Here is a 12,875-nt window from a genome sequence, read left to right as displayed (position 1 = left end):
GGAGATAAAGGGGGCACTGACTCCACAGAATGGAGGATAGAAGAACCTTGTGGAGTCAAGTGTAAAGAACAGTACCCAGTCTCTAGGGATAGAAAGGATTACCCAGTGGGGCAGGGGTGGGCTCTGAACCGCACACCCACACACCCCCCCACATGCTGGGATTTACCTTCCCCTTGGCGACGGCCCTTTCTACTGCTGCTCCATGGAGGAATGTACCCGCTTCCTCAATAAAACGGCAGCCAGTCTCCAAGCGAAGACTTCTCTGAGTCAGCCCCACTCTGTTACGAGGTGCCAGCTGGTTGCCTTATCACAGAGAGAGCGCATAGATCTGACTCTGAGGGTTGGTCTAGACTCATTGATTTTTGATATCTGTGCTACACAGGTGAGAGTCTCCAATCTGACATTATAGATTTATTTAATACTTTTCTAATTGCTTTACAAATATTAATCTGTTTATTCTCATGATGAAAGGGCCTGGGAAGTTGGTGCCCCGTGATCTCCGTTTTGCAACAGAGAGTGGTTAAGTCAGTCACTCAAGATGACTCAGATGTCTTCTAGCATGACATCTGCCCTGTCACCTTGGAAATGTGGCGTAGGAGATGCTAAGTGGACATTGACACTTATGAGTGCTTTAGAAAGCTGTATCTGAGGTCTCTATATAAGCAGGTAGTGCTGTAATATGACAAATGAAAGTGTGTGTGTGTGTGTGTGTGTGTGTGTGTGTGTGTGTATTCTGATAAGCTCTCTTTTAAATTTTTTGCTTGCTGTGCAAAGGTGGAAGTCTGACTGTATGTGCCTGTATTACCAGCCCTCTGAGAGGATGAGGCAAAGATTCAAAAGTTTGATTCCAACCTGGACAACTTAGCAAATTAGTGAAAGTGTGTCTCAAAATTAAGAATCCACAGGGCTAGGGACAGCTCTGCATGAAGGCCCTGGGCTCCTTCCCTAGTTCCCCTGTCTCCAAAGTGAAAACTGTCTGCAGAAAAGAGTGTCTCACAACGTGTTCTGCTCCAGATCAGCGTCCAGTGTCCCATTCCATTGCACTGCCTGAGTAATAAACTCTGTCACCAAATGCACTGTGGGTGCTGGAAAATGAATAAAGTAGCCAGCTGGTGGGGAAGGTATAGAGGAGCAAGCAAGACCCCGGCCTGCACTTCAGAGCAGGCGTAGGTCCCAGGCAGCCCTTCCTTCACGAGGAAGCGAGGCCCCTCTTAGCAGTCTGCCAGAAAGTGCGGGGCTTGGTGAGTTGATGCCATTTTTGCCCTCGGAGGACTCCTTTGCACCTACATGATGGCCTCCTCCTCAGGAGAGGTAGTCTCTGCTGAAACCCAGATGGTTTCCCAGATGGATGCCACATAGAACCAAGAGCCCTTAGGTGGAGTCCAAATCCCAAGGCCACTCCTGACTAGGCAGATGACAGTGGGCAACACTAGCACTGGTTCCTCTTTTGTCTCTGTTATGTCCACATCCTGGACACGTTGACTCAGCGGGTCAAGTCTTCTACTTCCCTGACAGTGAACTTTACTAACAATTTTTGGTTAGAAGAGAGCCTCGTTAGAAGGCATGTGGGGCCCTGGTGCCTCTGGCAGGGCTGTGGCATATTGGCACACACTGATGCATAATTTGCAGAGAGCTTGGGGCTGAGCTCAGAGAAATTTGACTAAGCACCTCTCCACACTGAGGGCCAAATTCTCTTCTGCTGATGCCAGCAGATCTTGCAGGGAAATTGCTAAGAGGCCGAGTTCTGAGTGCTTCATAGAAGAATGAAAAGGTACAGCTTTCTGGATGGAAAAGCTCGGGTGTCAGTAAGCTGGCAAGTATGAAAAGGTGTGAAAAGCACGTCCTTGTCTCCTTCCCGGCTGCAGCGGCCCCGAGCAGTGCAGGGAGAACTCGGAGGCACAGACTATGGCCCTGGCTGCAACTGCAGCCGAGGAAGCAGGTTCGTCCCAGGGTAGAGCCTGGCTTACCCACCTCGCTGAGTAGTTTCCTGTTTTCCTCCCTGCTCCCACTCCCCGAGCTTCTGGCTTCGACCTGCAAAGGTCAGGAAGGTCTGGAAAACTCTTTCTGGGTCTGTTTCCATGCCAGATTGTAAGAACGGCTCCGGGTTAAGCCTCATCTACCAAGCCTTACGTTCAGCTCTCCCTGCCCCCTTTTTTCTGCTTTACTCTATTTTCATTAATTTTTATATTCGGAACGACACATCTGGGTGTCTCAGCTTCTTCCTCTCTGAGGTGCTGTGGACGTTTTCTGTGGGCTTTCATGGTTCTTACTCCTTCCCTCTCCCTCTTTTCATTTTGGTTCCAAGGAAGCTCCTATGTTTGCAGAACACCGTTAACAGGAAATGGGCGCCAAACTGAACTTGGCTGTCTAGGCCCATAAGGTGAACACTTCCCAAAAGGACCGCTTCCACTGTCCTTGATGATGCAAGTGTAGCAGCGACACCTTAGGATGAGGGGAAATGAGCAAGAAAGTCAGGAAAATAAAAGCCTCCCAGCCCTGGGGAGAGGGCAGTCAGTCCTCCTTTTTCTCTTCCTTTTTCTGTGTGTAAGATTTATTGTAAAAATTGCCCCTGGCCCTGGAACAGTTCCTGGTATGGAAAAATTACTCTCATCTCTGGCCCCTAAGACTTTAGCTCTCTGCACCTTAAAATCTGCATTGCTAAGGTCAAGGCAGTTGCTGAGTAAACCCCAGACAGACTTTGCCCCTGACCACCACTTGTTCGCTTTGTTCCACTGAAGCCTGCTGTCTGCTTGGAAAATTTCACTCACAAGGCTTGGCCTTGCCTAAATCAGTGCACTCAAGGCCGTTGTCCCTGGTGAGCGCTGATCCTTCCCTCCCTTGGGCCTGAGCTCCCACAGGCTGCCCTGGAGCCTGGGCAGCCCCTACGGGCAGTGCCAGGCTCCTGTACTAAGGGTAGAAGGGCAGGACAAAGGGCTCTGAGAGCAAAAAGAAAGAAGCCGCCTGGTCCCCTGGGGAACAGAGGAGGCTGCTGCTTTGGCAGACTGAGGCCTTTCCCCTGAGTCATGAGGCAGCAGGCTGTGTTAATGGTTTTAGAAACACACACACAAAGTTGAGTGTTTTTTCCATTTTCAAAATTTAGAGTATCTGTATTTTCTAAAACATTCACCCATGTGTCATAAAAACAGCTTCTCCATGAGTCCTCAAAGAGGTATGGCAACCCCTCACCTCAGGGGCCCAGACCCAGTAAAACCCATTCCCGCAGGCTGGGTCCCCGTAAGAAATGGCCATTTTCCAAATGGGTATATTGGAATACATTTTCCAGAAAGCACAAATGACACTAGGAAACTTGAAAGAGCTGTTCTTAGGCCAAAGACCTTGCAGGAAGTCTACACCACCATTACTGGGTGCGTTATGTGCAGTAGCAAAATACTTCATTTATCATGCATTGGGAAGGACAGTGCTCATCTGGGGGAAATTTCCAGAAATTAAAACAGACCCCTTTAAAGAACCAAAAGTGCTTTTCTTTTTCTTTCTTTCTTTCTTTCTTTCTTTCTTTCTTTCTTTCTTTCTTCTTTCTTCTTTCTTTCTTTTTTTTTTTTTTTTTTTTTTTTTTTTTTTTTTTTTTTTTTTTTGTGGAACTGGGGATTGAACTCAAGTCCTTGTGCTTGCCAGGGAAGCACTTATTCCACTGAGCCATCTCCCCGGCCCCAAAAGTGCTTTTCTGAACGGTAAGTGGTGCCACCTTAAGCCATGTGCCACATGTGTGTATCTTCATAACCAAAATGACACTTGGCAGGAGTCAGCTGTTTCCTGATTCAGGCTTCTGATTCTAAACTTCACTCTAGAGGCCAGAGATATAGCTCAGAGGCATAAGTGTCTGCCTGGCAAGTGCAAGGTCCTGAGTTTGATCCCTGATACCGCAAAAAAATAAATAAATAAACTTCATTCTTTGTGAAGTTTATACTTGAATAAACTTGAATTTCTTGATTATACTTGAATCCAACAAATTTAAATCTGAATTGTTGGCCTCTTAAACTTTCTAGGCCTCAGTTTTCCCCTCTCGTAAGCCCTAACTACTACTGTGCAAGTTTGCCCTGCCTTATATGTAAATGCATAACAAATTAGCAACTGCACCTCACTGCTTTGTGCTGGGAAATGTGGGGACTATTTCCTATCAGGGATGTTGTTTTTTCTTCTGCTATGCATGAGCCTGCCTTCTATAGCCTCGTGCCTCTGACTTGCTCTATCATTTTGTTTAAAAAAACCAAACTTACTTTTACAAGTTTGCATCAGTTTTATCTTGCTGTCTTCGAGGAGGTCTGAGCTCTGTCATCTCAGCTCTGCCCTAACCCAGTGTAATACCAAGGCCATCCTTCTACTTGGTTCAGATAGCCGATCTTACAGCAGGCCAGGAACTGTCAGGCATGGTGGCGCACACCTATAATGGCAGCACTTGGGAGGCTGACCCAAGTTCAAGGCCAACCTGGGCTACAAAGTGAGCTGAAGGCCAGCCTGAACTGCATAGTGAAGCCCTGTCTGAAAAAGAAAAAAAAAAAAAAATGAATACAGAAACAGCAGAGCAAGAAATAATGGATAGGTGATCCCAAATCAAGTTTAGGGCAACAGTGCTTGAAATTATCAGTCTTAATGTAGATGCTTAAAATCTTTTTCTTCTGCTCTCCCTACCCTTATATTCTATGGTGGTTTTTGGGTTTTTTTTTTTTTTTTTTTTTTTTTTTTGCAGTACTGGAGATTGAACTCAGGCGCTTGCCAGGCAAGCGCTTATTCTACTGAGCTATCTCCCCAGGTCTTCTACCCCTATATTCTGGATCTTTTAAGATTTGGGATATCTGGCATATGGTTATTGTCCTACATAACCAGACCAAGTGCACCAGGTCAGCATTCTACGTACATGTACAATCTTCCACCTGCACAAGGCACCCTGAGTGCCCAGTGCTCAGGGCTCTTCTCCTTTCCTCCACCTCCCTCCAGCAGCCTGCTTCCATGCCCCCCCCCTGCCCTTTCCCTCTGCTTCTCAGTTCCTCCAGTTCCTACTATGGACTCCTACTTTGACCTCCCAGAGTGGCACGTGTCACCTTGATTTCCTTGCTTTTGTGTATATGTGGTCATCTCGTGTTCTGAGCATGTAAGTTCTTCAGAGGCAGGGACAACATATTTCCCTTCTAAAGCACTAGCTGCCTCCTCCACACCCTTAGAGGTTGTAAGCTAGTGTTAGCAGGTGATTATTTTAGAGACACCAGGGCATAGATGACAGGACATGCAGCTTCTCTCTTCATCCCTCCTAGGCCACAAAGTAATGACAGCAGGAGGAAAGGATCCTGGCTGTGGATGCCACTTATTACTCTGTGACTTGTGCATCTTGCCAACCAAATGACAATTGGTTCTTCATTCATTCCTCAGAAAGTAGTTACTAAAGCCCTACTGTGTGTCAAGCATGATAAATAATAGCATTGGGCCAACTAGGATAAGTAAATTAGAGCTTCAGAAGAGAAGGCAAGTACAAAACAATAGTGACTGGAGATAAAGCTGTCCTGTCTGGACTGGTGTCTGTGAGCTGGGCCTTTGCTGAGCCCTTCATAGTCACTGTTTCCTTTGATCTTCACAACAAGACCTGTGACCTGTGATTGTCATTCTTTCCATCTTCTGGGCAAGGAACTTGGGTTCAGAGGAGTTAAGCAACTGGCTTAGGGTCCCACTGTCAGACACAGCAGAGAAGCTGGTCTGAAGCCAGATAGCCTACTTGGCAAACTGTTTTTTACTGTCGTGTTGGCTGCCTCCTCCACACCTTATGCTCTGGCTGGGATGTGATGCGGGCTTCTTGTGTGAGTCCACGGCACCAGTTCTAGTAGGTGGGGAAATCTAGAGGGTCTCCCTGGAGGAGAGGCTGCCTGTACATCCTGAGGAAATGAGGCAATCAGAGGGATGTGAGTGAGGCTGTCATCCCTGGCACAGAGCAGCGTGCTCAGAGAGGAAAAGGGGGATCAGAGGGCTTTGGGGAGCAGACACTGAATGCACAAAATTTGATTTCCCTCCTTGTGCGCACAGGGCAGGAGGACTAAGCAGGGCTGTCCTTGGGACTTGCTGATACAAAGCCTCTTCCTGGCAGAGAGAGGCCTGAGTAATGCTATTTAACTTCACTTCCTGGCAGACCACTTCCACCATGGCCAGGGGAGAGGGCCTGTGTGCAGGAAGCAGGAAAGGCTGCAATTATAGGGGCCCTGTGCCCTGCTTCCCCCCTCAGCCCCCCAGCCATGACCCCACTCCTCTGCCTGCGGTGGGGTCTCCACCGCTGACACCCGGCTCTGGTATCTTCACTTGGATGCTTGAGCATGGGCTTTGGCCTGGAGCAGTCCAGGGACCACGCTGCTCTGCCCCCACTCCTGCCTCTGTATGGCCGGTGGGAGGTGCAGCTTTAGCTGGAGCTGCAGGGCTCAGTTGGAAGAGCAGGGAGAGACCTGACATTAGTACAGATTTACTGCCTGACCACCATGGAAACACTCCGAAAGCCGGGGCCTGTGAGACTGTATGGCAATAGCCCTGCTAATGCCAGAAACACGGTGCACCCAACTGGGTGCAGTGCTAGGCTGCCCACGACTCCTGCTGTACAGCCTTGACCAGGACTCTGCCCGGCGACAGCTACTGGAGCTCACTCTCTGGAGACCCAGGAAATAACAACCCAGATTGTCGGCCTTCTCTTACCAAGGTTAAAAAGCAGTTGGGACGGCAGTTATTTTTGGCAGTTTGTTTTTAAATATGCAATGTTGCAATCGCAACTCTGTCAGTGCAAGCTTCTCAGTGGATGTCTTTCTTAACAATGTGCTTTATCTTCTGATGGAGAAAAATCACTTGAGATTTTATCATCCACAACCCCACTTGTTCTGCTTCCAGCCCTGGCACCTTCCCTACACCTAGCAGTCCCAGAGGGCCACCCCTTCACCCCATGTAACTCTGTGTAATTCTCCCATCTAATTACACCGGCTGAGAGCATCTTCAGAAATGCAGCGTGAGCGCCAGGTGGGGAGGGGGTGAGCAGCAAAGGAGAAGACAGGAGACTTTCCTAAAACGGACTGTGTGGGTTTTCCTGTGGTCAGGAGTCCTAGAGAAAAAGTATACTCTTTGCTTTGACTGTATTAGTAATAAGGGGATTTAAACATTTGAATGAAGAGACAGTCAAGAGATAATTTAATTCCATTTTCCTACTTCTGCAGGGATAAATCATCCCAGAAAAGGGATATATATATATATATAATCTGCCCATGTCTTTTCTTGTAGAAAAAAACTTCCATAATCGTCCTTCATCATGGGATCTTGTACCTCACAACTCCCCTCAGTTGATTACAGGGTAGAGACGGTTGTATTTAATTTACATAATCAAACATTTTTTCCTAAAAGGAAAATCCCTGAAAAATTGTAGCTGGGTCAAAACTAAATTTAAAAACAAGAAAGAAAAAGCAAAAAGAGAAAGAAATAGATGTGAGTTGGCTTAGATTTAGGAGGGCAGCGTAGGACTCTACATATAAAAGCATATTCACATGATTTTTTAATGCCTTTTTCCTAGCTTTGTAGCCAAGTAGCTTGGCAGTCTTTGTACATTTTTCTGCTCTGCTCCGTTAGGAGCTCAAGTATATGTTTGTAGGCAGTGTAGAGAGATTGTCAGTTAGGCAATAATAGCAAACATTTCCCCAGCTCTCGCCAGACGTCAGGTGTTGTCCACATTTAACTCTCACAGCAAGCTCTGGGGCTGGTTACTATTCCCATTGAACAGATGGACATGCCGAGGCCCTGGCAGGTCACACCAGCAGCCACAGTAGGCCTGGTTTGGAGGTCAGGCAGCCCAAAGCTGTCTCCTCATAGCAGGTCACCTGCTGTCCAGTAGTCAGGGATTTGGGGTCTGCCTGATGCTTTTTACGTAGCCTCCAGCAACCTCTCCTCCTTTTCTCTTTTTATTCCTTTTCTTTGCCTCTTCCTGCCACATGGTCCTGTCCAGATGCCAGCCAGGCAGTCATGGAAAGAGGCCCGTCTGTGTCTCTGAGCACAAGCTGGAGGCCTCCGCACCAGGCGCTCCACCCCTCACCACCTTCTTCAAATCCCCTGCCATCCTCACTACCACCTTCCTCCTCCATCTGGAATCCGAAGATGTGAGGGCCAGTAATGGAGTGTCAGCGGAAGTAATTGATTCCTCACACACAGAGAATTCTCCTGCCTTTAGTGTCAATGGAGCTGAACCAGACTCAGGGAGGGTGAGCGAGACATGTAAACAGTCCGTGGCTGAGCTGTCAGGGCCACGCTAGACACACTGGAGGGCGAGCGAGCGGGAAACAGCGGAACAAATAATTGTTTTATTGGAAAGGAAAGGAGTAAATAATATTTCAGCCCAGGAATTGGCAGTTGGAGAGGGCTGGTGGCAGGCTGGGAGAGGAAGGGAGCGTGGTGCAGGTTCTGATGGAGGAGTTCCTCTTTGTCTCAAGGTAGGAGGTTTTGTCCCGTCCCACCCCCCTTCTCCCATTATCATCATTATTATCATTAAAATAATTACTATAACAATTACAGCTGATGAGAGCTCGGGTTTATAGCACACCTTTCATCTGAAAGTTCAGAGTGATTTATCTGTGTGTCGTCCTTTGAGAGCAGGAGGAGGGTAAGACAGTATTATTATTGTTATTATTAGGGGGTCTTATGAGCTGGGAAACTGAGGTCCATGCAGACACAGTTTCAGTCCAATGTCCGGGAGGCTGCTGCTGACTGCTCTGGGGTCCCTGCTGTTGCACTCTGCCCCACAACACTGTGGCTCTTACAGCTCATCCCTGGCACTTACACCTCGCCACGCTGAGAGTGGGGCCCTGCTGGTCACAGCAGGATGGCAAGTAGCCAGCAGTTCATGCAGAGAACATCCAGCCCACTTAGCCTGTGGGATAAACAAAGGTCCTTCAAGTTCGGCCTCACTGCTTGCATCCTGCTTGGAGACTTCCTGCAATCTGGCTTCCTTTCTGTGGAAGCCCATGTCCTTTCTAGACATGTGCCATCATAGGTTTACAAGTATCACGCCAAAAGCACCCAATATTCCAGAATGTCTGCCACTTCTACCTCTGGCAAACCCGGGTCAGCCCTTTCCGGATAGAAGGAACACTTCTATGATGGGTGAGACACAGGCTGTCACCTTTGTGGCCTGACCTCGGCTGGCTTTGAACCCCTTGCAGTCACCAGACTCCAGAGTACAGCATCCTTGGAGGGCACAGCCGCTGAGTGAGTGGTGCTGCGAGGCGGAAGTAGTTCCAGCTGACTGGCCACAAGGGCCAATTCAGAATCTCTACCCTGGTGGGTAGTGGCCTCTTCCTGCCTGGACATTAGCATAGACCTGTCATTCCCACACCCCTCACCCCGCAGTGTTTTTGGCATCATAGTGACAAGTTGGCCCCTGGAGCCAGGAGCAGCTCTGAGCTCTGTAACTTGAAGCTCTGAAGCATCTCACCTGCCACCCACGATTCCCAACTGCCACCGCTTGGATTCCTGCATGACACATTTTTTCAGACAAGTTTTGCATCTTCCCAGTTTTGTTAGAAAGGCTGAATGTCAGCAAAGGGGGACAGAAACCTAATAGGAGCCGAAATCCCTGCAAACGTGAAAAAGGGCTTTTGGAACAGTGATTGATCCCTGGTGCCTAGCACACCTCTGTTCTCAGAAGGCTCCCATTTTCTGGGACAGGATCATGATTTTGCTTTCACAATTAGGTCTCCTGGGAGCAAGGATTAGTAAAAGCCTGCCCCCCGGGAATCATGTGCCAGGCAAGTGGAGGTGTCTGCCAACATGTCAGGGCCTCTGGATGACTCACTCTACTTTCCTTTAGTGGCTACCAATTGCCCCATGCCCATTTATGAGACCAACACACTGAGGTAGGACAGCATGACTGACCCATGCTAGCACAGAACAATGTAGAAAGCCTCATCCCTGCTAGGATTTCCCCTTCATACTGGAGCAGCAGCAGAAGCAGCTAGTACCTCTAGAAAGAAAGAAGTGACATAAACTGCAGGTGGGCTTCTCTTACCTGCTTTGTACTCTGGCATCAGCACAGAATGTTTGTGAGTTGACAGCGATGGTGGTGGAGTCTATAGATGCAGAACAGGCAAAAGATCCAACAGCTGAGCTGAAGACAGCCTGTGTGCACGCTTTACACTTCACACTGTCACTGGTTGCCTGGAGAGTCATCCTTTCCATAGGCAGATGAAGCTGGGCAGCTCAGGAATGTGTCTTACCAGAGAACAAGGGTAGTGGGGGAAGCTGTGGTCACGCAGGAGGCCAGGCAGAACAGCTTCTGGCTTTGTTGCGTGCCCTTACTTCTCTGCAAGTTGCCCTACAGGGAGACTTCCCAGCCACCCTGCCTGCGGGGTCTCCTTCCTCACACTGAGAGTGGTCTTGGCAGCCTGTTCCACCAGGAACAGTGAGGTCGTCAGGCCCCTCTACATCATTCCCGGGCTTCTGCGGAAAAGCAGCCAGCAATTATAAATAGATGCTATTTGTAGCTCCCATTTTCTTACCTTCAAGATTTTTTAGAATAACTCCTTCAGTTTGTTTTGAGTTACTCTTTCAGCATACTTCCTTTGCTGGGTGGTCAGGCTTCCTCCCTGTTGGAGGGCCATGATGACCCTGGCTGTGAGGGAACTGCAGAGAAAAAAGCTCAATCTGTCTGAGAAATCAAGGAAGAAAGTGCAGCACCAAGCAAGCGCTACAGAGAAGGCACTGGGCACCAACGCAGATACACAAGCAGACATGCAGTTGTGGAACTGAAGCCTTAGGGCTAGATCGCCAGTGATAAAAATAACAGCAGCAGTAACAACGTTGACTCATTTAGCACTTACTATGTGTTAATGAGGTGCACCAGCTCAAACAGTCGAGTGCCTTGCTATTCACCACCCAGCAAATAGGGAAGAGGCAACTTGGGGCGAGCATGGCAGGCTGGGTCCAGAGCCTGGGCTTGGGACACAGGGTTGAAGTGACATCTCAGAAGTATAAGTGACTGAAACACTTCAGATGGATTTTTGCAGGGAAAGGATTTGGAGAAACCTGGCCACGAGGAAAGGCACACTAAGACTGTGACCACAGCTGTTTCATCTTCCCATGTCAGCCTTGCAGGGTTTCATGTGTCTGTAGCTTCTCTTTCTCCAGCCGGCCATCCTATTCTGTGTGAATGGTGGTGTCTCGGACGTCTGACACCGTGCTGGGCCTTTCTAATCTTTCCACCATCCCAAAGCTGGGAGCTGTCGTTATTCCATTTCATGGGTATAGAAACAGACCAAGTAGGCAGCTTGTCTGCAGCCACCAGGGACCAGCAGGTCTGTCCGCACAGCCCACCGGCTGCTTCCCAGTGTGCCCCATGTGCTCAGAGACAGACATGTTCTGTGTCATGTCAGGTTTATCTTGTCACTGACCCCATCCCCAGGGAAATGTGCGTGTGCATGCACACACACACGCATCAGCATACAATTCTATAGGTTCCCCAGCCTCCACTGTGGATCCTCTTGGAAACCTGTGGACCAGAATATATGGATGATGGCTGAAGAGCTTATAAATACGCAGGGTCCTACTTTTCTCACTGGATGGGCCATATGTTCACATATGGGTGTACATGCACTTATAAAAATACCACACTTACGAGAATTAATGTTAGCCCATCTGAACACTCACAGACTAGATTTCTTCTGGGGGAATCTTGAAGCCATGTATTTCCAATCTGCTCATTCTTCCCATTGGTGATTTGTCTATTTTGGCGCATCCTGCGAGCTTTATTTAAACAGAACAACTAACTAAAAAAAAAGCAAGGTTCCACTAAGTCTCTTTCAGACTCTGTGCCCATTGTGTGGGAACCTAGCTGAGACTAAAAGATTTCTTCCTACCTGGTACCCACTTACCCATCTGTGCTACTGCACTCTGATATTTCTGTCGCTGTTAGTTCTTCATTCAAGAATGAAGCAAAGGGAGGAGTCTGTGATGCCCACAGGGAGGTTGCCTAGGTTCAAAGCCTGCCTCTGACTTTTTAGTGCCGCATGCCCTCACACAGGCCACTTAACCTCTCTGAGTTTCAGCTTCCGCATCTTCAAATGAATGGCAAGCATCACAGGGCCAGTGTGTATTCAGTGAAGATTAAATGGAATAATAGCCAAACTGACAATCTGATCCAAAGTAGATGCTCATAGCATATAATGGCTTTCTGCTAGTACACTAGCTGATGAAATGAAGGGTACTGCGATGCAAGGGAGAAATTCAAGGAAATGCAATTTATTTCTTAAAATGAACATGACCTGACAACAAGCAGAATTCACCCTAAAAGCTGGGTGTGCATACTGAGCCAAAGCTTCAGGCCTGAGCTGATCAGAAACCTCACATATTACAGCCCCATCCCCAGTCTCCCTGCCACAGGCGAGTCTTCACTGGGGAGGGAAACTTTCCCTCCGATTCTCCTGCAGGTTTTAATATAAGGATTAATAAGACAGTATTGGTAGCTGTCTTTGAGCTTCTTGGAAGAAAGGCACTCCAGGAGGTGGTAATTTCTCAGGCCTCGATAATCTACTCATGAAATATGGAACTTTGAAAGTGTGAGAAAATCTCAAATCACTTTGACAGCATTTTAATTATAGTTGATTTGTTTGCCTCTAATAGTGAAAACGCTGTCAGCATGATTTGAGATGTTTCTTCCCTGCAAAATGTTATATTTCATGTTTTTGTGTCAGGAGGCAACATTTTGGTTCTCAGATACAACCAGAATAGCTCAGGGAGTGTGGTGGCCCCAAAGGCAGAGAAGCTGATGAGGAGCAGCCTGTTAAACTCCTCGGAAGAATGTCGCGATGCCAAGCATCTTCCTAATGGGCAACACCCATTGCTCAGCCCTTACTCGTTGACTC

General features: G+C 48.0%; 1 protein-coding gene across 5 annotated transcripts in view; it reads left to right on the top strand.

Moving 5' to 3' along the window:
• Nrp2 (neuropilin 2) overlaps positions 1 to 12,875 on the top strand; it is a 113,306-nt gene that overhangs the window by 16,109 nt on the left and 84,322 nt on the right. The gene's annotated exons all lie outside the window — the stretch shown is intronic.

This window comes from Octodon degus, unplaced genomic scaffold, assembly GCF_000260255.1.
Source record: "Octodon degus isolate 3935 unplaced genomic scaffold, OctDeg1.0 scaffold00016, whole genome shotgun sequence".
NCBI classification, from domain to species: Eukaryota; Metazoa; Chordata; class Mammalia; order Rodentia; family Octodontidae; genus Octodon; species Octodon degus.
Note: the sequence above shows the minus strand (reverse complement) of the source record. Positions and strands in the feature narration are given on the sequence as shown.